Source organism: Aythya ferina (assembly GCF_964211825.1).
Source record: "Aythya ferina genome assembly, chromosome: 17".
Taxonomy (NCBI): Eukaryota; Metazoa; Chordata; class Aves; order Anseriformes; family Anatidae; genus Aythya; species Aythya ferina.
In genome coordinates, this window is record NC_140316.1 from 840063 (window position 1) to 865487 (window position 25425).

Genomic DNA, 25425 nt, shown 5'->3' on the forward strand with positions numbered 1-25425 from the left:
TTTGTTTGATTCATCCTAGAGAAGGAATGGTCCCGAAAGCTGGAGACTGAGCAACATCATGGCTGTAGGGTGCGAAACATGGATATACACGGTCTTGTCTTGGCCTGTGATCCATGAGGAAGTGTTTGGAGTGGGTCTTACAGGGAGTGCAATCTATTGCAGGTGAGCTGGTGTCAGTAGGTTCCTCTATGCTGCTCTGCTGCAGGGATTTAACTTGATGGAGGACTATGGCATGCAAAGGAGCCTGGCTGAGGTCTGAGCGTGTCGGGTTGTCCAGGAGGTGAATTCCACCTTGGAGAGGGTTTAATACTGGAATTGTAAGAGTGCTGACAGCTGGCTTAAAAAGTCTTTCTGGAAAAAAAAAAAAAGTGACTGAGTTTGTGAAGATGGAGTTTTGCAGGTGTCTCCAGGCTGCTTTGAAATTGGTGTCCAAGGGAACCAGCATGGCTCTGGCTATCAGCAGGGTGGAGTGGACCCATACGGACCTGCTGACTCTTTTCTTTTTTTTTTTGGTCTTCTTTGATTTGATTTGCTGTGCTGCTTTAATAGCTGTAAAATGAAATAAATAAGGAAAACTTGAGAAAGTCGTCAACCTTTTGGACATTTGTAATTTTTTGCTAGGCCACGTCTGAGCCTGGTAATGATTGTGCTCACATGGGCCATTGGTCTCTTAAAAGAAATTTCATCCTATGCTTTGAAAAATGCTTGATGTTTCCTTTAGTATGAAGGAAAGCAAGTCCATAGATACCCCCTTGAAAATGGCTTTAGTAATTAATCCCATGAGGCTCATCAATGTTGCTGGTGTCTCCATTAGTTACATGCAGAAATAAAGACAAATGGCTCTTGTTAATAGCCCCAGGAACGCATAAATCTTGCTTGTGTATGGGAGAAAACAACAAAAGGAGACATTATGTTATGAGGTTTTCTGTCAATTTATGGTGTGCTGCCTGCCTCTGCGGTCACGGATTTATGTCAGAAACGTACAGATGAGTACAGGGACCTGGGTTTGTTCACATTAGCCTAAGGTACGCCCCACTGCTGCTGCAATGCCCCCTGAGCCCCAGGGGTGGGAAGACCCTCCCCTGCAGGATGGGGAGGCTGGATGGAGGATGTGGCTTGGTCATGGGAGGCCGTCTGTGCTGGTCCTCTTTGTGCCTGAAAGGCATGTTGTCCTCAGAACTTCAGCCTCCTCCTTTCCCTCTTCTTTGTGGCCTGTGCTCTCCTGTGTCTTCACCCCGCAGAGTGCAGCTCGTTTAATCTTACATGGGTGGTATCTCATGGCAGCACAGAAATGTTGGTTGGAAAGGTTTTCAGGAGGTCTCTGGCTTGCAGCAGGACAGTGGCCCACATGAGATTCCTCCCCGTCTAGGGGCCTGTTCCCTGACTCCTGACACCCAACCTAAGTCTTCCAAACTGTGACTTATGCCCATTGCCCCTGTATTACTGAGGCATCCCCTTCTTTACTGCATGCAATTCAAGCTGTTTTTGCTCCCTCCAGTTCATGCTGAGCCATTATCACCCTCCTTCTACCTGCTGTGGGCCCCCAGCCAAGTCCAGCAGGGTGAACAGTGCACTATTTTCTGAAAATACCATAATTTTTCAGCTCTCACAGCTCACACGCTTCCTTGCCCTTCTATTGCAGCCCTGCTCATCTTTTATTGCTTGTCTTGTGAGAGCAGCGGTCCCCCCAGTGGGGTTGAGCAGCTGTCCAATGGGCATTGGCTTTGGGTGCTCATGACGGCCATGTTCATTGTCCTACTAGAAGGTTGGGTCTTGTGAAAAAGGTGCAGATGGGTACTTTTCAAAATCAAATTGGGTATGTGTTTTAGAAGATTTTGGCTTGATTCTTCCCTGTGACTGAGCAGTGCTTCATGGGGTCAGACCTCCTAGAAGACAGAAATGCAGCTGGATGGAACAGTGGCTACTTGAACCATCACTGGTTCCTCCAGCAGGGCAGGAAGGATGGAGGAATTTCCTTTTGACTCTGAAGTAGATGAACAACCACTGTTAACTCTGTGTAGCTTGTTTTAACAGTTGATGTAATTAATTCTGCTCTTTTAGCTCAGGCTGCTATTTTTATCAGCCCTGGACTTGCATACTGCTGTAGTAACAGCTCTGGGGCAGACCTCCTGTTACTCCCAGTCCTGAATGTGAGGTACAGCTCTAATTATATTTACAGTTAATTCACAGTTCACTGAGTGGAGCTTGGGGCCAGTTTCACAAGTGCTTCACTTTGTTATCAAACCGCTAATAAATATGGGGAGCTGTTGTGGGCAAACGCAGGCAACAAAATTCTAACAAGGGTGGAAGCTCATGTGTCATTAACTCCATGCTACAGCAGCTGATAAAAGGCAAAACCCCAACGAAGGAGTGTGCAGGATGTAGCAGAGCATTCATCACAGAAATGATACTTTACATGGTTTAACCGGTGTGTAGGCTTTCCTGCTCCCTTTTGAATCTTTAATGATTACCGAGGTATTTGGACAGAGGAGAGTAGTAGATAGGCTTGTATTTTAAGTTATTAGACTGGGACCAGGAGATCTGCATTCAGCTTTGCATGGTGGCCAGGCTTTCAGTTTCAGAGGATGCTTCATCTGTGCGTGTCTCAATTCTCTGGTCGTAAAGCAGAGATAATATTCGCAGAATTAGGCTGCCATCATAACTCCTGCATGGCTGCCTCTGAGCCAGAAGGAGGAGCGACTCTTCCAGCTGACAGCTCCAGCTGTCCTCTCTTCTCCTGCTGCCCAGCCGAGGGCTGTGCTGCCAGCTGGGCGCTTGCAGGACCACTCGCCTCCCCATGCTGGATGGACACCACATGGGCAGCACTGGCAGTAACTGGGGTGGGCAGCGTGGCTGGGGGATGCCACCACCCACCTGCAGAGTTCTTTGTGGAGTGTGTGAAGCCAGCACTGCTATTGAAACATTGCTGCTGGGCAAACCCTCACAGAATCACAGAATTTCTAGGTTGGAAGAGACCTCAAGATCATCGAGTCCAACCTCTGACCTAACACTAGCAGTCCCCACTAAACCATATCCCTAAGCTCTACATCTAAACGTCTTTTGAAGACTTCCAGGGATGGTGACTCCACCACTTCCCTGGGCAGCCTGTTCCAATGCCTAACAAGCCTTTCAGTGAAGAAGTTCTTCCTAACATCTAACCTAAAACTCCCCTGGCTCAACTTAAGCCCATTCCCCCTCGTCCTGTCACCAGGCATGTGGGAGAACAGGCCAACCCCCACCTCGCTACAGCCTCCCTTGAGGTACCTATAGAGAGCAATAAGGTCGCCCCTGAGCCTCCTCTTCTCCGGGCTGAACAAGCCCAGCTCCCTCAGCCGCTCCTCGTAGGACTTGTTCTCCAGGCCCCTCACCAGCTTTGTCGCCCTTCTCTGCACCCACTCAAGCACCTCGATGTCCTTCTTGTAGCGAGGGGCCCAAAACTGAACACAGTACTCAAGGTGCAGCCTCACCAGAGCTGAATACAGGGGGACGATCACCTCCCTAGCCCTGCTGGTCACACTGTTCCTGATACAAGCCAGGATGCCGTTGGCCTTCTTGGCCACCTGAGCACACTGCTGGCTCATATTCAGCCGACTATCCACCATCACTCCCAGGTCCTTCTCTGCCTGGCAGCTCTCCAACCATTCCTCTCCCAGCCTGTAGCTCTGCTTGGGGTTATTGCGCCCCAGGTTCTGGACCCGGCACTTGGCATTGTTGAACTTCATGCAGTTGACCTCAGCCCATCGGTGCAGCCTATCCAGATCCTCCTGCAGAGCTTTCCTACCCTCAAGCAGATCGACACACGCACCTAACTTGGTGTCATCTGCGAACTTACTGAGGGTGCACTCGATGCCCTCGTCCAGATCATCGATGAAGATATTAAAGAGGACCGGCCCCAGCACCGAGCCCTGGGGGACGCCACTAGTGACTGGCCTCCAACTGGACTTGGCTCCATTCACCACGACTCTTTGGGCCCGGCTATCCAGCCAGTTTCTAACCCAACAAAGCGTGTGCCAGTCCAAGCCAAGAGCAGCCAGTTTCTTGAGGAGAATGCTGTGGGAGACGGTGTCAAAAGCCTTGCTGAAGTCAAGGTAGACCACAGCCACAGCCTTTCCCTCGTCCACCCAGCGCGTCACTTTGTCATAGAAGGAGATCAGGTTCGTCAGGCATGACCTGCCTTTCATAAAGCCATGCTGACTGGGCCTGATCGCCTGTTTCCCCTGCAAGTGCTGCATGATGACTCTCAGGAGGATCAGCTCCATGAGCTTCCCTGGTACTGAGGTCAAACTGACAGGCCTGTAGTTTCCCGGGTCTGCCCTCCAGCCCTTCTTGTAGATGGGCGTCACATTTGCTAGCAGCCAGTCAACTGGGACCTCCCCTGATCGCCAGGACTGCTGATAAATGATGGACAGTGGCTTGGCCAGCTCCTCCTCCAGTTCTCTCAGTACCCTTGGGTGGATCCCATCCGGCCCCATCGACTTGTGCACATCCAAGTGCCGTAGCAGGTCACCAACCAGTTCTTCATGGATAGTGAAGGCCACATCCTGCTCCCCATCCCCTTCCATCAGCTCAGGGTACTGAGTATCCAGAGAACATCCGGTATTGCCGCTAAAGACTGAGGCAAAGAAGGCATTGAGCACCTCCGCCTTTTCCTCATCTCTTGTAACTAAGTTTCCCCCCGCATCCAGTAAAGGATGGAGATTCTCCTTAGTCCTCCTTTTTGTGTTAATGTATTTATAGAAACGTTTTTTGTTATCTTTAACAGCAGTAGCCAGATTGAGCTCCAGATGAGCCTTCCTAATTTTGTCCCTGCACAGCCTCGCTACATCCTTAAAGTCCTCCCTAGTGGCCTGCCCACTTTTCCAAAGCTTATAAACCCTCTTTTTTCTCCTAAGCTCAAGCCACAATTCTCCGTTGAGCCAGGCCGGTCTTCTTCCCCGCCAGCTCGTCTTTGGGCACGTGGGGACAGACCGTTCCTGCGCCATTAAGATTTCCCTCTTGAAGAGCGCCCAGCCTTCCTGGACTCCTCTGCCCTTCAGAACCGCCTCCCAAGGTACTCCACCAACCAGTGTCCTGAGCAGCTCAAAGTCAGCCCTCCGAAAGTCCAATACAGCGGTTTTACTGGTCCCCTTCCTGGCCTCGCCAAGAATAGTGAACTCCACCATTGCGTGGTCACTCTGCCCAAGACAGCTCCCGACAATCACATCCTCCACCAGTCCTTCTCTGTTTGTGAAGAGAAGGTCTAGCGGGGCACCTCCCCTGGTAGGTTCACTAACCAGCTGCGTCAGGAAGCTATCTTCCACTCTCTCCAGAAACCTCCTAGACTGCTTTCTCAGGGCTGCGTTGTGCTTCCAGGATATGTCAGGGAAGTTGAAGTCCCCCACAAGTACAAGAACCCTGTGCTGTGTTTGCCTGAATATCTGAGCTGTGCTGTGTTTGCCTGAATATCTGAGCTAGCTCCATCCCTGAAGCCTCCCTGGTGTCCCATGGGTTTCCCCGTGGTGGGATGCTGGCTTCTAGGAGGGAATATCCTGAATTCCATCCCTTCCTTTCCTGTAGTTACATCCATGCACGGTAGTCCCCAGTTAGCACCTGATTCTATGCAACTGTTCTCAAAGTAAGCCGTAGGAAGAAGGAATAATGGGAGAAGAGGGTTTTTGGGTTGTGGAAGACTTCTGTACACATCTATCTTGCCTATTGACTAGGTCAACATTTATTCCAGCACCCCTATTTCTGAGGATTGAGAGTTCCTCTCCCTTGGGGCTCCCCAAAGCTCTCACTGCATTTTAAGCTATGCCTTCTCCTCTCCATGCTGATTACAGGCTTGACAGTTGGAGCTGGTGAGAGACTGGAGCTGGGGCTTCAGAACAAGTGATGTCGGCATTACCTGTTAGTGTGAGGGCTTCCTCAAGGGATGGTCCATTTTTCGAAGATGCAACTTTTGAAGCTGGGGTTAACCTCTGAAATTTTGTAGCAACCACTGCAACTGAGGTCAGGCCTCCAAACCGATTGATTCCATCAGAGAAATATTTTCAGGCTGGTTCAGAGCCCCATGTACCAGTGAGGAGGAGGAAGGCTATAGCCTGGTGTTCAGAAATACCATTAATCATTGATTTGTCTGACTGGGATAGCAGATACATAGCATAGCACCGGTATGCCTTGCTTTCCTTCCAAGGGTAGGCTGTGTATCGATTAGAAGCTCATCTTTATCTTCCAATGTCTTAGCCAAGCTGTAGGTATTGGAGAGTATTTCAGTGAGACCAACAAAATGTCAAACTTATTTTGTAGATTAAGCCCTCTCGCTCAAGCAAAAAAAGCTCTCCTGCTTTGACGCTATTTGCAATATGGATGTCAATGTTTACGTTTTATTTTTAGACTACTGAGCCACATCAGTGGGAGAAATTGGACATAGGCAGTGAGCAGAAGGCTGCCCATTGAGGGATATGGGAGTCATGCAGCTTTCCTGTGGTGGGGCTGTGTAGGAGGCTAAAGCCCCTGTAATAACTTACCTTCCCCAAATCCTGCCTCATGGGGTTGGGGCTGGTATTCTCTGCCAGGCAGAACTGAACACTATGTTTTTTTTCCTGCTTTTTTTACAGGTTATTTGTGTCTCCCACTACTATAGCAGCTTGCTTTGCTTGGTAAGATATCAGGTCTCTCACCTAGTGGCAGGGAGCACTAAAGACTGAATTCACCTTAAACAAAATTGGTGCTCTGTATTTCCTTGCTGGTCACCATCCTTAGGGACCCTGCTAAGTTTTATCCAATTAGTATCTATTGTATTTGTTTAGTGTTTGGATTTGAAGCTGAGTTTGCATGCTGTTACCTTGTACGTGCTGACAGAGAAAGGGCGAATACCTGAAGTGCATTGATGCACTCTTTCTGAAAGCATTGGCTGGGGGATTTGTCCACCTGTGAGTTCCTGCAGAGAAGGAGAGGGCAGAGCTGAACTGGAGCAGCTGCTGTGGAAGCTGTCTGTCTGCAGACAGCTGGTGGGGCTGGCTGACTTGTGCTATGTCCCCATGGACCAGCCCTGAATAGTTCCCGTGTGGGGAAGTATGACTTTTTCCCTTTTCCCCCTAACATTCCTCTAGTCAGCTCTAGAAGCAGATCATTGTAAGCCACCAAAAAGATGGGGCTGGTATCAAGCTGTACCTGCTGTATCAGTAATTAAAATTAACTGTTACAGCAGGAGTTATATTGGGAAGGGAAGCTCTGAGCCACTGAGTACTCACTATTACTTAAACTCCTTAGGTACTTATGTTGTTCTTGAGAGTCAAACTCTTAATTCACTTTGAATCTTTATGGGCAAAATAGTTATTAGAGCTGGGGGCATTTTTACAAGACCGTGTATTTGTGAGATTTCTCTGTGACATACAGAGGTGTTTGTAGAGTAGTAGGCTATGTGTTTTAATGGAAGAGATGTGGCAATGATTAATAACTTGGTCAGCCCATGGTGGCCTTTCCGCTTCCAAGGCAGCAGAAGACAGAAAATGCTGTGCAGAGAAACACGTCTCCTCTTGGGATGCTGCACTGGAAATGTCTAGTGAGGGTGAACAATACTGTGTAAATGGTGTAATGATACTGTTTAACTGAGGGTTTTATGTAACTGCAAATAAAATTTTGGAGTTGCATAAGAGCCTTTGTAAAACCTGATATAGTGAGCTCTTTCCTGACTTCAAAGGCTTAAGCAGGTGGTGAAGTTCTTTAATAAGCTAAAGCTCTTAATTGTAACCTGTACAGCGCTAGGACTGTCCTCATGCTGTGCGTGAAGAACTACAAGTTGTTAGAGGTTATGTACAATGACAATAATAAGGTGTGCGAGTTGTGTGAGACAGATCCTTGGCAAGGATCGAATTTAGCACCCTCTGGTCCAAAAAGCCTCTGACCCAGACCTGTCCCTGTGCAAAATCATGTGCAAAATATTGTTGTGGAGGGGAATTTTGCATCGGGATTTCTGAGAACATGGATAATATCAGGTGTCATGGCCTCTGTCAGAGGGTAGCAGTTAAGGGATGTCAAGATCATTAATGCATAATGACTCCTAATCTTTCTACTGCTATATGCACTTAACAAACAAGTGCAAAAGCTGGGATCCTTGCACTGGTTTTGACACTTCTAGTAGAGGCAATAAACTTGTTCACTGCATGCTTGCATGCTTTTATTTTTCTTTAAAAGTAAATTTCAAGCTCAAACAATTAAAAATTGTCTTAAAACTTATTCCCATTAGAAATCACACCAAGACTGATGAACCTACAAAATAAAATGCAGTACCAGCTTTTGAGCTCTGGCCTGCACTAATTGTTTGCCTCTTAGTTGCTGATTGAAGTGCAAGGCAGGTATTTGAAAGGACATACAGAACTTCTAATTTTTTGCTCATGTTTGTGAGCAGTTCTGAGTTAGCAAATCACCAGGAAACTGGCTAAAAAGAAGTGATTTCATAGCAAATGAATTTTTAATTATTGAGCTCCTGTGAATTCCTGTAATTTTAAAATCGTGTTGGCAATGGATCAAAAGAACATGTGGTGCCACAGCGTTAGAGTATTTTTATTTATATCTGATTCACAATTGTCTCCATGGCAATGTGAGAGATGAAGGCAGGGGAAAGAAATGAGTTATCACATTATTAAATGACCCAGTGGAAAAAAAAATTAAGACGTGTTAAGGATTAATTTAATGTTATAGAGCTGCCTGGCAAGCCATTATCATTATAGTTAAGGATTTGTTAGCATTTCTATTATAAACGTGTTTTTGAAGTGTTTATTGCTGTTTTAATTTGCATCAGGCTGCAACTTTATATACAGGTTCTCTGAAAAATTGATTGTAACTTTCAAATGCACCGAGTAGACCAGTTTATTAATTTTAGAACATTTCAGTGCTCTGTTTCTTGTAGAGAGTGATATTTCTCCACTCTAATATCTAAATGATAGCTTTTTCCCTTCAAAAAAGAAACCCCAGATCCTCAGCTAGAGGACCAGCTTTTCCCTTGTTTTTGTATGTATGTATGTATTTATTTATTTTTTAAAGTGGAATTTGGGGCAAGACTGCATATAGCTTTTGCAGAGGTGAGCCCAGCCCAGCTCTTTGCAAACTGAGCTGTTTTTGCTCTGCTTTTGTTATAAATATTGTCAGTAGATGAATGAATAAAATGGAACAAATGGCTGCTAAAAGTGAGCATCTCTTAGAGGACAGAGGTTTTGTTTACCTTTTTTTTTTTTTTTTTTTTTTTTTGTGCCCCCTAGCAGAGGGGGGAAATGCTTTTCATTACAGCATGCGGTTTATGTAAAATCTTCTTGCTCTCAGTGGATTATTGCATAATGCAGGGCGGCATTTTCAAGCTTGGCTAGCTGTGATTAGGAAGCTAAATGTGGAAAAAACCCAACAACTTCTGTTCTAAAAGAGGTGTCTATTTGCATCCTCCACCAGCTTGTCTGCTGGTGGTGGGTGCTGAGCAGAAAAAGGCTGGAGGTGCTTGTGTGCCAGGCTTTCTTAGCCAGGGCACTGGGAGTAAGAGACCCCACATATACCTGTAACAGGGGGGAGACGTCCACATAGACTACAATTTTGGGGTATTTTCACAGGGTCTGCAGAGCTTCAGGTTCTTCAAGGCCTCAGCATCACAATGCTGTGGGCAAGTGCTGTGTGTGCATGTGTGGTGTGGAGGTCACCTGTAAGAGTGCTAATAGTATAAGCAGTACTGCTGTTTAAAACAGAGGAGAAAGAGAAGTCAGGGCTTTATGGACCAGTCCATTTATCTTGGATTCCCAGAAAACCTGTTAGTCTCTGCCGGGCTGGCTCCTGTCCATCTCTATTCAATATTTTTATTATCAATCTGGATAATGGAATGGAGAATACGTTTGTTAAACTGACAGGTGATGTAAAGTCAGGAGAGACTGTAGATTCTTGAGGAAAAAAGTACCAGAGCACTTTCTTAAAATAATCTGGGCAGATTGAAATGGTGATCTGGAAAAAAGGATAAAAGGGCCAAGTGGTAGCTTAGGGCAAGAATTGCTGCAGATGGCAGATAGCAGACTAGGCAACACTTCAGGAGAAGGAGCTGAGGTTACAGTAGGCTATCAGCAGGACAAAAATCAGCACATTGTATAATGATAAAAGCAGGCAGTCTGCAGGGCTGTGTGCAGGGAAGACACGTGGAAGTGATGCTGATGCTCTGGCAACCCTGGGGGGGCTTGGTGGGGTGCAGTGTGAGAGATTGACTGCTGTTCTCTGGGCTGGAGGGGAGGGAAAGCCTTCAAGTCTTATTTGAAATCTCAAAGCAATTCAAGTAGGCTTGATTGCTCGGTGCGAGAAGATGCTGAGAGGAGTGTTGCTTCGCCTAGGAGATGCACCGTGCAATCTGGGCCTGCAGGAGCACGGAAGCGTGCTTTATATTTGCTCCAGAAGCTGTGGTGTCCAGCTGTGGTGTTTATATAGAAGAAACAATCGGTAATACACAATTTTTCTGCAGCTCACCAATTTCCTCAGAGGTGTCTCTGCTGAGCACTGACCTAGGTTGACTTTGCTTAGCTTTCAACTTTAATTTTTTAAAAAGTTATTAACAGGGTAACAGTGCTGAGCAGGACAGAGCTTGTTGAATTCCATCTATGAAATGCTACTTTACTTGATTAAGTCCAATGACACCTTTGCATTCAGCTAACTAGCTTTCTGCGGGTGATAGAATAACTAGTCAGGCTAAAAACATGAAGTGAAATGAAATGAAATATAGACTGTAAACACCATTCTAATCAGTAGCTTTATGGAATTCTGTCAGTGAATGATCATGGAGCAGATTTCTTGTTTTCCATCTTGAGAATATTTGGGGTATGGCTGAATGCCTGCTTGTGTCTTCTTATTGGGGATTTAGGATACTTTAATACTGGGTTGCTCTGCTGGCCCTGCCTATTATGAAGTGCTGGAAGCTGTCCTTGGCCTCACAGTGACCCTTAGTTGTATCTGTCAAATAAACTTGAAAAAGGTGGTCTGGGCTTGGTGCTGTAAGCACTACAAAAGTGGTTCATATGACTTGCTGTTGTAATTGTGGAGTCTGCTGTTGCTTTCATTTGGAGTTGTGTTGGAGCTGCAGGGGAGTGGGGAGAGCTTAGCTTTCATGTGTCTTTGAGTTCATTGTGTGACGTGTTGATGAGATTATGTCATCCTTAGCATCTAGCCTTGGTCCAGGTTTGCAGTTACCATGTCTGATCTTGTGGTTGATGACTTCAGTTGTTCTCTGCAAAGGATCTCTGTTGGTGGTTCGAGCCTTAACACCCTCCAAGGCTGGGCACAGACTTTGCTTTGAATTTCTTGCTGACGGTAAGGATAACCTCCACACACCGTAGCTCCTTCAGGGCATGTCCTCTGCTCCACCTCAGTCTCTCTGAGGGCTGTATGTGTACCTCTGCCCTGGCACCTGCAGCACCTCATCCCCGTCTTCCTCCTCCTCTCAGTGTGGTGCTGGCAGGGCCATTTTTGGCACGTTTTACCTCAGCTCTGGCTGCCCTGCAGCATGTGGCCCCAGAGCCCTCTGGAAGCGGCCCCAGCCTTGCCTCATGCAGCCCTGTGGCCTGCACCTGGGCATGGGCACTTGTGCAGTGTGTTAATCGGTTGTGTTTTGAGCAGCCTTATTTCCTTCTCTCTTGAACCAGCAGACTTTGACGTGAAAGTTCATTAAGGGCAATTTTCAACAATTATCTTTCCAGCCTAAAACAAACAAAATTTTTTGACTATGAAATTACTGTCTATTATGTACACACAGACTCTTTTTTTTATACCCAAATGGGTCAGATTTACATCTGTATTTACATAGGTGGGGGTGGCTGTGGATATGCTCTGTGTTTGATAGTTAATGGTTCCTGAGCTGTGAGGATGCCGCATGTCTGAGAAGAGAAACATGGGAAAGTGGTGTATTGAACCCGGTTATTGCCACAATGCTGCACGGTTGTGATGTGTTGTGGTACCCGGGCGCTCCAGCAGGGTCAGTGCACGTTGACGAGTTCAGAGGGCTGTCTGGGCTCAGGGTCACACGCAGGGAGGAGCTGTGGCCTGGTGGATGGCTGGCAGTGGCAGAAGCGATGGAGCAGAGGGCTGGTGTTTTAAATCTTCCAGTTAGGCAGAGACGAGAAATGATTTCCATGACAACAATTCAATTAGGGAGAGAAATGAAAGCTCTCTGAGAAGAAATGTGAAGGGAAGGTGTCACTGCAATGAATCTGGAGGGGGCTTGAGGGAAGAGCGAGGGCCTGAGTACAATCAGAACCTTAAAACACAAAAGCCTGATTATTGCTCATGAATCAGCCCTTTCAAAAGGGAAAGAAATGGTGGGAAGAGCAATGTTTAGCACTGCAGTGAGGAGATGGAAGGATGGCAGGAAGGGAGGAGAAAGTGCAGGTGGGGAGCAGGGATGGAAGGTGGCTGTGCACCCCACGGAGCCGCTCAGCTTTGCTCCACTGCTGCCATTCCTCTGTACATGCAAATGGCAACATCTCCACAGTTCAACTGATGCAGCGGGTCTGGGGTCCAGCTCTGAGCATTCAGGCACTTTCTCTGTTAACTGCATGCATATGGTCCTTCTTTTCAGGCTTTTTCCTCTTGCAAGTGTGTCCCTTGCAAGTTCCAGCAGTCTGGATGTCCACGCAAGCTGCTCCTGTTTTCTTTTCTTTTGTCCCTCATTGTTAAATAATTTACTATCATAGAGTTTCTTTCTGTATTTCTGAAGCCCATCTACTTCTAATACTGATCAAATATGGCCTATAAACTTGAAACTATCTAGGCCTTGATTATGATTATTCTTTTTAAACACTTTTTTTTTGGCAATATTTGGACTGAGAGACTTGGTTCTTGCATAGTGGTCGCTGTTGATTTTGAAAAGTTTTATTGGCCTGAAGAAGCCCATCCTAGGATGATACTGATTTAAAAAAAAACAAACACAACAACATGCAAGACTGTGGGCATTATCAAAGCTAAACTTTGCACGAACGATGTTCATTGAGCTATTTGAATTCTGTGCAGCAAGAGCAGACTTGAAAGGTACTTGGATGCATTTTCCTGCCATAAACCAAACAGGATGCCGACTTGAAAGCTACTTGGTTATTGCTGATAAAAGACGCGGCCAATAAAAGGCAGGAGGATACACTGGGAATAAATAACGTAGTCTATAAACAATTGATATTTGTTACATGTCTTTGCAATGCAGTGTTCTTGTAGACAAGTGTACTGAAATTTTAACTTATCAGATTAACAAAATATATATAAATTATCTTTGGGACAGGTGAGATAATATTCTGCAGGGTAATCGCTCTCCTCCAAAAGTGCCATAGGAATATGTGAGTGTGAAGTATTGCGAAGCTTAGCCCGAGCTGCTGAGTGGCTATGCTGGATCTGTCTGGGCGCCTGCAGCCCAGCCCTGTGTCTGATGGTAGTGGGACCCTCCTGGGGCTGTCCATCATTGTGGGTCCCTGTGCCAGCATGGGGATGAGGGCAACAGCAACTGGTTTGAGTTGGTGCAGGTGGGACTGCAGGACACATACAGAGCCTCATTTGCTGTGGGGTGGTTGTGGTTACATGGCTGTGTGATGTGGCAATGGATGGTGCATGGTCCCTGAAAGTGCAAATGGAGAAGCAAAAGTCCCCTTTGCTTCCGGTAAGCACAGACATCGTCACTGCTTATAATTAGCACTGCTTACCCCAACCCACTTTTTCGGAATCCGGCTTTCAGCGTCTTTTAACTCTGTCAGTCATTAATTGTTTGGGCTGGAAATGGTCTATGGCCAGGGAGATTGCCACTGAATTATGAGACTCTCCCTGTCTTCGGCACATATTTCATGTGATGTTAAGGAAATCAGTGCAGTCCATGTTGCCACAGGGGATTTCTGGTTCCTTCTCCTTGTTTGCTGGGGTCCCACCTTGGCAGTCTCGATTGTACATTGGAAGTAAAGCTCTGGGTTTAAGGTGCCCTAAATCACGTGCCTAGTGTGTTGGGTGATGTTTCAATCCTTTGCCTTGTTCCAACTGTGTGGAGTAGGGCAAAAGCCTCACACAGAGCTGGGTAGAGAAGAATCATTACGGTTAGTTGAGCTCTGGGATGCGCTTATGGTGAGAGGAAAACCAAGGAAGAAATGAGCCATTTAGTGCTCAGGGCAGCCTGAACATTGTGCCTGAAACAAAGCACTTGGGGATGAAGAGTGAGTGAATTAGAGACTTGCTGCTCCCTAACTGAGCAACTGAGTGAGACTGGTGGAAAAATTGTATATATCTAAAGACTATATCATAATCTGTGGAGCGAAGCAGCTGTGACAATCCCTGATGCTACCAGCCCCATCCTCAATACGGTTATACAGAGAACCTTAACTCCTAAATTTTTGACTGTTGTTTTATGTAACCTTGAGATGGTTGTTCTGTTTGTTTATTTTTATGATACCTGGTGTGAAATACTGATGCAGCTTTAATTTAGGAGCAGAAACAGTCCTGTGATCAAATTCAAGTCCTGGATTCATGCCACGTTTTCCAGTTCAGCATCTGCACACGATTGTGTCTGCCATTCATTTGCACTTTGGCATGATCCAGCAGCATCTGAAATGAGTGCCAGAAGGAGAAGTTAGCACATGTTCCTTCTCTTTCTTTTTTTATTTTTCACTGGTATTTACATACAAGGAGGATTTCACAGTCCCCCTCCGTCCCCCCCCCCCAAGTGGTGTAGCAACCTTGCAGAAAATAATCTGCTCTGCAGCATGTTTCTGTCATGTTTAGCGAAGTACAGAGAAGCAGTGAAGCCATGTGCCCATGTGGAAGGGCTGGTATACTAGAAAAAATGAGCATAGGCACGTGCATGTGGGCCATAAGTGACTGAAGAAGCATTTGGGCTTCTGTAATAATATGTTATGTATAATAATATATCATGTTATATTTATTTTTTGAGACTCTCATTTCTGTTTTCTGACCTCATTGTGTATAAGGAACCATTTGTCCCACAGCCCCCTGCTCTGTCACTTTCCTGAGTTTAGTCCTGGGTTGGAAAGTCCCAATAACCCTGTCACAAGTGGAGGGCAGCAGGGCAAAATGAGTTCTCACATTCCCAAATCACATCTTAGCCATGATTTTTCAAGTGGCATCGTTAAAAAGTGGATATGCTTCAAAAATGCATATATGCACAATACTGAAGCCTCAGTTTAATTGCTGGTTACAGATGCTGCTTTTGATCCAAGCTAAACTTCTGAGCCAAGCTGAAGTTCTTACAGACAAGAGTTTGTGAAATTCTAAAGAGGAGGAAATCAGCATTAAAATAGCATTTGTAGAGAATCTTAAGTGAAATGTGCACTTTTCGGTAAAGGCCTTTGCATCATAAATTAGCACATCTGTCCTATTCTATATGTTATTTCCTCTCCAAATCTCTGTATTCTTGGATACATTGAGCCATGGTTGAAGATGCTTCATAAAATATGCATAAGCACTTGTCACTTGGATAACGCTTCTTAGTACTCGCCACTTTGGTATGTTAACAAAAGGAATTTGTTAATAAATTAACCTTCCAAATATGCCTGATACCCATAGTGAATATGGGTTGGTTTTCTCAAGGGCTTGGCACCTACTGATGGGTGGCAAACAGCGGTTGAAGTTGTCCCCCCCTTTGTGCTGACTCTGGGCTGTTTTTAAGAGGGCACTAAGCCCTTGTATGTTCCCCCGTTGTGAAAGCCTGCCCAGGCTCATTTCCTTCTCCAAGGTGTGAGCTGAGCACCGCTAAAATCCCAGTGACAAGGACAAAGGCTGCCTTGCAGCTGCTTTAGTACCAGGTCCTGGAAGCTGTAGTCAGAAAGAACTGGGGCCAAAACTCTCAGCTTCTGCCCTGGTCAGGCCTCACCTGGAGTACTGTGTCCAGTTCTGGGCTCCCCAGTACAAGAAAGACAGGGATCTCCTGGAAAGAGTCCAGTGGAGGGCCACAAAGATGATACGGGGCCTGAAGCATCTTCCCTATGAGGAAAGGCTGAGAGACCTGGGTCTGTTCAGCCTGGAGAAAAGAAGACTGAGAGGGGATCTCATCAATGTGTATAAATACCTGAGGTGTGGGAGAGAGAGGGATTTGGCCAACCTCTTTTCAGTGGTTTGCAGGGACAGGACAAGGAGTAATGGTCCCAAGATAGAGCACAGGCAGTTCCGCACCAACATGCGAAAGAATTTCTTCACAGTGAGGGTGATGGAGCACTGGAACAGGCTGCCCAGGAGGTTGTGGAGTCTCCTTCTCTGGAAACATTTAAGGCCCGTCTGGATGCCTACGTGGGCAGCCTGCTCTAAGGAACCTGCTTTGGCAGGAGGGTTGGACCTGATGATCTTTCAAGGTCCCTTCCAACCCCTTTGATTCTGTGATTTTAATTCTATGTTTCCCTTCGATCCAGGAAGAATAGGATACATAATGCCTGAAGGCCGAGTTGCTTAACAACTTAAAGCGAGACATATTGTTCCCACAACTAGCCCTGGAATTCTCCAGTGTTTGTAATCAAGAAAAGGAATGGAAAAGGGAGACTGTTATATGATCTGAGAAAAATAATGAAGTCATGGAAGATATGGGAGCACTTCAACCAGGATTACCATCTCCAACTATGCTTCCTCAGTCATGGATGTTAATAGTAATAGACTTAAAGGATTGTTTGTTAAACACTTGCCTTTTAAAACTTTGCCATGTTTATGTTTCAGTTGATACTTTTTCTGATTGTACATATGTATAGGCTTACTCTGATTTCTTATGAATACATAAAAGCAATGTTCTATATATTTAGAAAGTTTGATGTTAGTGTGTGCATGTTGGTAGAGCGTAGACTCCCCACGCACCCAGTGCTGTTTACTTGCCTTTTATAAATATTACTAAATTCAGATTGAGTTATATCTTCATTTATAACAGTAATAACTTGTGATACATTGTGCTGTTAGACTTGATCAACTGGTGGGATACCACTGGTGCCGAATAGAGAAAATCACACCTGATGATTCTAACAAAGTTACAAATACAAAAGTTAGAATGATTTTTGTTAGAGTTATGTTCTCCTTATCTACTTCTACAAAAGCACAAGCAGTTCTTAAACACACACAGCTTTGACCAATATATACAAGCACAGTCTTTTGACTAGTATTTGGATGAATTTCAAAGTGGCAAACACCTTGCTCAGTGTCAAGACATACATCCTGAGCATCAATTGTGTTGCTTTCACAAATAAATACTTGTTGTTCCTGGATAACACATGATTCTAGATTTACAGACTGCCATTTCCCATTCGCTATCCGTGCCCATATTCTATGCTCTGAAGGATAGAGCGCTGTCTCCTCATGGTTTAATCCTAATGCAATGACGGGGTGGATAACATAAACTATGGCATTACGTATAGTAAGCACAAAAGCAGTAGCCATATTAACAATGGGATCATGGGGTAAAATTTAACAAAGTCCACCAAGATTGGAACTTCTCAAAATCATTGGTGTTGTCCTAGTTTTTTGGACTTCAGCCAGGAAAATGCCTTCACTTCCTTCCATAACGATCAAGGCAGCTGTTGCCTGCATCCATAACTGTGCTTGTGTACAACAAAGAGCTAAAGATACATTGTCTTGAACCATACTAAGTGCATCTGTTATTAGTTTGTGGTCTTGGTCTTCAGTCTTTTCCCATCTTGGTAACACCTTTCAGACTTGCTATTGGCTAGTTCCCAGTGCCAATAAGGATGACTGTAGGGGCTGTTAATCATTTGCCACCTTATTTTAATTTCATCCCCTATGGGTCTTTGGTGTGTTCATTCTTCTAATTTTTGCCATTCTTTTAATGTATATAAATGGTCACCATTTATTCACCACATAACCATGATTGCTAACTTTCCATTAATGCTCTTATCCTCTGTTGTTACGGCTTCGGACCAAGGCCACTCACCATTCTCTATTACCACAGAGGCACCATCCAATTCTTGAATCATAATTATGACTATACGCTACAAAAATAAAACAATTCTGCTAACTAAATTTTCTGCAAATTATATTACTAAATACTCCTGACCTTAATGTCCTCATTTTGCTTGACTGAGCTTTAGTTTCAATTCACTGTTACCCAGCGTTACTTTCCAGGGGGCTTCTGGAGCTTTCTTCACTTGAGAATGGTGAATCCAGGCACTCTGTTCCTCGATCTTAATTGCGGTGAAGGTAGTAAGAAGCACCTGGTATAGTCCTTCCCACTGTGGTTTCAAAGGTTTTTCTACAAGAGACTTGGTTACCTCTCGGGCTTTGGCAGCCCTAGTAGGGAAAGCCTCTGGCCATCCTGAAAAGGTATCTGTTAACACCAGTAAAGATTGACACCCTCCTTTTCTTGGAAGTTCAGAAAAGTCAATTTGCCGCTGTTGCCTGGGCCCATGGCCTTTTCCAATTTGACCCAGTTTTGGGTTGGGGGCATTTTTGGGGTTAGTCTGGAGACAGGAATTACATTGTTAAGTTGTTTGAGTGATGGTAGCATATAAGTTCCTGGCAATAATTTTTTCCGATTAGATAGTTATACAAAGCATCTATTCCCCACTGTGTTTCCAGGTATTCTTTCTTTACCAGTGACCACAATGAATTGGAAATGGATGACTAGCTTCCCCTTCCCTTCTTTGATAATAGCCCAACCCTCTTGGTTATATTTTCCCTTCTGACTTTCAATTAATTTTCTATCCTTTTTGTTATATACAAGCTTACCTTCAAGGGGAATTTGCCTGTCTGGAATCAGGGCTCCCTCAGTTGCTACCTCACCTTCTGCTGCTTCTTTTGCCTCTGTCCGCCAGATCATTTCCTTCCTCCAATTCTGAGCTAACCTTCTACTGTGCCTTAATGTGCATGATTGCTACCTTTTCAGGCAGCTGAACTGCTTCCAATAATCTCATTATTTAATCCGTGTAGATGTTTATTTTTCAGATTCTATGATGTTTTTGCAAGTGGTAACTGCATATGCAGCATGTTGTTTTCCACTGACGACGTAGGTGCTCCCATATTTCCACATCATCAAAAGGAGTGTCCTTCAAATCTGGACGGCTGGAGTAGGTAGCTTCAGTGGTCTCCAGGCAGTCATAGTCTACTGGCTCCCCCTGGTTTCTGCTGATTTCAGGAACCTTTGTGGGGAAAACCAGTGACTGCCTTTCACTTCCAGCACTGTGGACACTGTGTGAGACACTAGCACAGTTATTTTCTGTCCCAAGGTGAACTTGCGTGCCATCCCCTGGTGGCAGCATCCAGCTGCTTAGAAGAATAAGCGAATGCCCTTTGATATGGGCCCAGGTCCTGTGCTAGTATTCGCAGGGCAATCCCCTGTTTCTCATGGGAGAAGAGGAAGAATGGTTTATTCACATCTGGAAGTCCCAGAGCTGGAGCTGACATGAGAGCCTTCTTTAGTTGGTCAAAGGCTCGCGTGGCCTCCTTTGTCCATTGGAGGTCCCTCTTTCCATTTGCAATGAGTGCATACAGCAGTTTTACAAGCAATCCGTAGTTACAGATCCGCAATCTGCACCACACCGTCATTCCCAAAAAGGCTTGCAGTTCTTTTATTGTCTCAGGTTTCAGGGTTTGACATCTCACTTCTTTACAGTCTTGCCCCAAAGTCTGTTGTCCGGCACTAACCTCATAATCCAGGTAGGTCACCTTCTGATTTACCACCTGAGCCTTCTTCTTTTATACCCTGTGCTCCTGTAGTCCCAGAAAGTTTAGGAGGCTTACTGTCCAGGCTACACATGCTTCTTCTGTCTGGGTGGCTGTTAGGAGGTCATCTATGTACTGCAACAGCCTTCCTTCTCCTGATGGGGCTTCCCAGGTCTCAAAGTCCTTTTCATGTTGTTCTCCAAACAAAGTGGGTAAGTTCTTAAAGCCCTGAGGCAACCTTGTCCATGTGAGCTGCGTTTTGCACCCACTCTTAGGGCTTTTCCAATCAAATGCAAAGATTTTCTGACTGGCTTCATGGAGAGGGAGGCAAAAGAAGGCATCCTTCAGGTCTAAAACGGTAAACCAAGTTAGCTCTGGTGTTAAGCATGTTAATCGATTATTGGGTTAATTCCTTCTCTGTCTTCCTTTTTCAAGGGGTACTGTTTAAGTACATTTTTTGCCTTCCCTGGTACATTAGGAGGTCGTACTCCAGAAAACACTTGACTTAGGATTTCCTCACTAATTTCCTCTTTGGTCTCAGTAGTTGTAAATATCAAACTCAACACTTCCACATATCTTTGATCATTTACCTCCAGAATAATCTCCCCATTTTTAAATGAAATGGTTGCTTGTAATCTTTTCAATAAATCACTCCCTAAGAGCGACTCCGGGGAGCTGGGCATGTATAGGAACTTGTGAATGCCTAACTGTTTCCCATATTTATATTTCAATGGTTTGCAGAAATTTGCTATTTCAGATTGGCCAGTTGCCCCCTTTACTACAATGTAATCATTCCCCACTGATACTAATGCTTTATTTAAAACTGAATATGTTGTCCCCGCATCTACCATAAGTTCCACCTCTTTTCCCTCCTTCCCCAGCTTCATTTTTATAACCAGTGGATCTGCTGGGGTAGACTTCCCCAGTCCTCTTCATTTGTCTTTTGCATGCGCAAACACCACCTCCCTTCCCCAGTTCCCATTTCTTTTCTGCTCTGGGCATTTGTTTTTCCAGTGTCCAAATTTCTTCCATAGGGCACATTGCTCCTTGCATAGCTGTGGCTGTTCCTGTCTGGGCCTCCTTTTTCCTTCTTCCCTAATAACTGCTATCAGTCTCTTCTGCATGTTTAATTGAGGAAGATAAAATTTCTCTCTCCTTCCAAATTGCCCCATGTGCATGCACCACACCGAAGGCATATTTCAAATCTGTCCAAATATTTGCCAGCTCAAGAGCTCTTATCAAGGCGATGATTTCCACCTTTTGGGCTGATGTTTGTTACTGCATATCCTGTGAGGCGAAATCCCTGGTGGACGAAGCTACTGCCATCTATATACCAATCCTCCACATCTTCTAGGGGTGTATCCTTTAAGTCTGGTCAGCTGGAGTATACCGTGTCCGTGGTCTTGAAGCAATCATGAATGGGTGATCTGGAAACTCTGTTACTGAGGAAAGAGGCTGGGTTCACAGTATTAGTGCCGGGAAAAAAAAAAAAAAAAAAAACTAATAGTCCATTATGCACATTCTTTTTCTTCTTCAGTAGCTATCATTTGCGTATTGGAGCAGTGTCCCCTTTTCCCGAAGGGGTCTTTCAAACTTCAAAATCACAGTTCCCGAATATGGTGGGGCTATTCTTGAACCCCTGTGGTAACACTGTCCACGTAAGCTGAGTTTTCCATCCTCTACTATTATTTTCCCATCCAAAGGCAAAGAGTTTCTGGTTTTCATTTCCCACAGGCAGGCAGAAAAAGGCATCCTGTAAATCTAGTACCATGAACCAAACTTGACTGCTTTTCTCATTTTGTAATTCCAATCATTTTTCCCAATTTTAATTTCAAGCATTGCAAAAAAAAAAAAAAAAAAAGTATTTTCCCATTGGCTAGTTGCTCCTGTTACATTTACAGACTAATTAACACAGAGAAAGAAGCTCCCATTGAAACATGGACTTAGAAATTAGAGAGAGATTGATTAAGAATGAGTATGTGCTACATTTGTGATGTACTGTGCCTGTGCTGCGCTTAGACCTCCAGATAACAGGAGCTACTTGGACCCCGAGTACCAAATCAAAACAACCTCATGGTTTGGACTTTAACTAAGGGGTCTGAGATAAGGAGGACTGTTCACAAAGGGACAAGATAAAGAATGTCAAACATGCAAGGCCTTGAGATAACAGGAGCCCCTTGGACCCCAAGAACCAGATCAAAACGTTATGGCCCAGATTGTGACCAAGGCCTCAGAGAGCCTACGCAAAGAAATGAGGTGAAAAGTTCAACCCTGATGAAGACATCTTACTTCATCCCCATGACCCTCAGAGCCCACCACCACAAAGCACCGTGCAAGCACAGACAAGAGGAATTAATGGAAATGACTTCTTGTAGCTAATTTTAATACTAAGTGGGGAAAGGTTATGCATATGTATAGGTGTATTGGAAAACTTCATGCATATGTAACTCTTTACTGGGTATAACCAAAGCAAGTTGCCGCGTTAGGTGCACAAGATTACCCCCGTTAGGTGGGATTACCCCCATGCCACCCAGCGCTGAATAAATGTATCTACTTTACAGTCTTACTGATTGTGGAGTCAGGTTTCCGTGAGTCACTGTAATCAACAAAAAAAATCAAGCCTGTCTTCTTCATTCTCTAGCTTTATTTCAACCAGTGGACCTGCTAGGCTCGATGCCCCAGGTCCCTGTCATTCCTGACTGTTGTAAGTTTATCCTGCAACCTAAGACAATTTCTTTCTGATATCAGGGGCTGATTGCCCTAGAAAGAGTCTAGCCAATTGCCTCTGTTTGTTTTCTGAAGTCAGGTCCAATTTTTTTTTTTCTCTTCATTGCATTTCAAAGTTAGTCCAAAAATTCTATAGGAGTTTCTTTTGGACCTTGTTGGAACAAATTCTCAATTCCCAATTTAAACAGATCTTGGTATAACCGTTCATAGTTTCTGGGGTGATTAGGGTCTCACTGGGAAGGTCGGTCAGGGGAAAGCAGTTGCTGAAAGTTCCCTGAGCGGTCCAATTGGCAATCTGAGCTCACACATGCACTCAGGTTGTTTTAAGAGTTAGCTGCTTTTCTGTTTCCATGACAACTCTCTCTCGGACCCATCATAGTCCCTCTGTCCCAGAGGGCTCACGCCTGTGATTTTGAGATCTCAGCCTCAGGTTGAGGCAGAACTACTAACATTCCTACATCCTCTTTCCCTGCTCATTCAACTTCAATCAGCTTTGTCAAATATTACACGCCACACCTTTAACACCTTCAACAACACTTCTAACACTTCCTTTATACCAGCACCAAAGGCTCAGTCAGGGGCCAACTTAATTCCATACCTTTTCCCATCCAAGATGCTGAAACAACATATCAGTATACAACATTTCATCCCATTTCCCTTCCCTCCTCAAAAACAACATTAATTGCAAGATACTGTTATAGTCGATTGATCCATAAAGTGGCCATTTAGTTATATAGTGGCCGCTATTGATTGCAATACTTAATGAAAGTCCTCTAGCTTTCTGTGCCCCCAGTTCTAACAATATCCTTCCAATGTGCCAATATGCACCCAAGGAGGCTTTCTTTAAAACGTCTTTGTTTTGGATATTACTAATTTCCTTGATTTCCCATTTCCTTTTATTTATTTATTTATTTATTTATTACTATTCCTTATTAGTTACTGTCCCTTGTTTAAATTTTCACACAAACCATTGTATTGCATGTTTTTACTGTCTTTTCCTAATCTTCTTCCCATATGTCCCAATTCTCTGGGATTAAACTCTCATTTCCACATACAAATTTTACTATTTCAGATTCTTAATGAGCCCTGTTCCAATCATAAATCCACAGGACTTCAGGAAAACACCTGAAGCACTCAGCCTTCCATCTTCTAGACAAACAATACCACCTTTTCCACAAAATTTACACTTCAACAGGACTGAATTTCAAGCCAAATATCAATTTTTCTCATACACTTTGTTCGTAAGCCCATATAAAACAAGGAATCACTCCTGTGTATCCATCAATATGGGGGTTTAAAAAGGTATTGAGGCCTAAATAAATTCGCTTTTCCCCTTCTTAACAAATTCCCAGGGCTCAAGCCTGAACCAACAAAGAAGTGACTCTCTCCTTTCTGCCACTTTGATAATCAGTCAGCCCATCCCCCCAAATACTTGGAAAACTGACCAAACACCACAGTGAATATACCAGAACTTCTAAACTGTTAGTTACTTAGATAATGCTCCTGCCTTCTTGTCACACTCAAAGCATTTAAGAACAAAAATAGGATCACAAGATACACCACCGAGCGCATATATTGGTCACCACCAATCAAAACTTGGATAAAACAGCACTTCACTTCTTTTCCATCTGTCATGCACTTTTTTCATCTCCGGCAGTTCCCCTTGTGGAGAATATGGAGCCGCGGATCAGAACTCCACACTCACTTCTCAGCGATGCTGCGTCTCACTCATAGCACAATCACGTAATCACACCCTAGCACGTCTCATTCATACCACAAGAATATATAATTTAGAACGATAACCAACCAAACAAGTATTGTCTCTGACAGTGTTCTTTGTGGAGTGACTCATTCCACTTTGTTTCAAACACATACACTTACACACACTTACCCTTCTCCTGCTTTTTATACAGTCATTAGCAGGTCAGTCCTGGCTCCTAAAACTGGGATGCAGCAGTAACCTCGGATTTGCTCGATCTACTCGCAAGATCACTAGTGGCCTCTCTATTGGTCAGCAAATACCCTTTGACTGCTCTATTGGTCAGCCTGTAGGGTACCCTCCTCCCTTATGGGGACTATGCTGCATGTCAGATGTCTCTGCGTGATTTAGCAGCTGCCCTGGCCATGCATACAACTTACAGGCCCTTCTTGTACTGTAGAACATACCGTTTGTCTGCAGCTTCAGGAGATCTTTGTCTGCTCCCACAGTGAGTGGCTGGGAGTGGAGTCCCCTCCGAACAAAATACTCAGGGTGCACCTAGGGGCGTCTGCTCCGCAGTCGATCCTGCAGCTGAGCAGAGCGTCTCCTGCCTGGCTCGCCAAAATGATTCATAGAAATGAACTCCACAGTTGGTAAGATTGTAAAGTAGGTATGTTTATTCAGCGCTGGGCAGCACTGGGGGTAGTCCCACCAAAGTTGTGCGCACCTACTAGTTCCAAAACACAGTTTATATACTTTTTGATGACAGGATCCTCCCCTGTTTCCCCACTGAGTGGGTAATCCAGGTTCACAATCTATCTGATGCTTCATAGACCATGGCCTTCAGTTGCCAGCCTGGTAAATTTCAAATTTCTTTTGACTTTTTTTACTGCTTGAAGTGGTAATGTTTCTTCACTTATCTGACTTGGCTTAACACTGTGATTTTCACCTAATTGTTCTAAAGAGTCTGGTTGTCTGCATTTTACAAGTTCGCCTGCTAAATTTTCTTATAACTGCAAGCATATCTCAATACCACATTGCTTACCTTTAAACAATGTAACTGCAAAAACAACATTTTTATTCCCACAATCGCAAATGTAGCACTTGCACATTCTTAATCAATCCCTCTCTAATTTCTAGTCCCATGTTTCAATATCATGGACTGGAAAAAGAACGAGAGGAGAAATTTCAGTGCAAAACTCCCCAGGTTGCTGCTATGTAGGGGCAAGATTTAGAATATAAAACAAATAAAACAGCCTTTAAAAAAAAAAGGTGGGGGGAGGCAGCTTGTTTGTGGAAAGGGAAAGTGTCCTGCAGCAGCAGGGCTGAAGGGTGCAGGCTCATATCTGTGTTATGTGGTGATGAATCAATCTGTG

At 44.6% G+C, this 25425-nt stretch overlaps 1 protein-coding gene across 1 annotated transcript in view; it reads left to right on the forward strand.

Moving 5' to 3' along the window:
• TMEM132B (transmembrane protein 132B) overlaps positions 1-25425 on the forward strand; it is a 254751-nt gene that overhangs the window by 25383 nt on the left and 203943 nt on the right. The window lies entirely within an intron of this gene.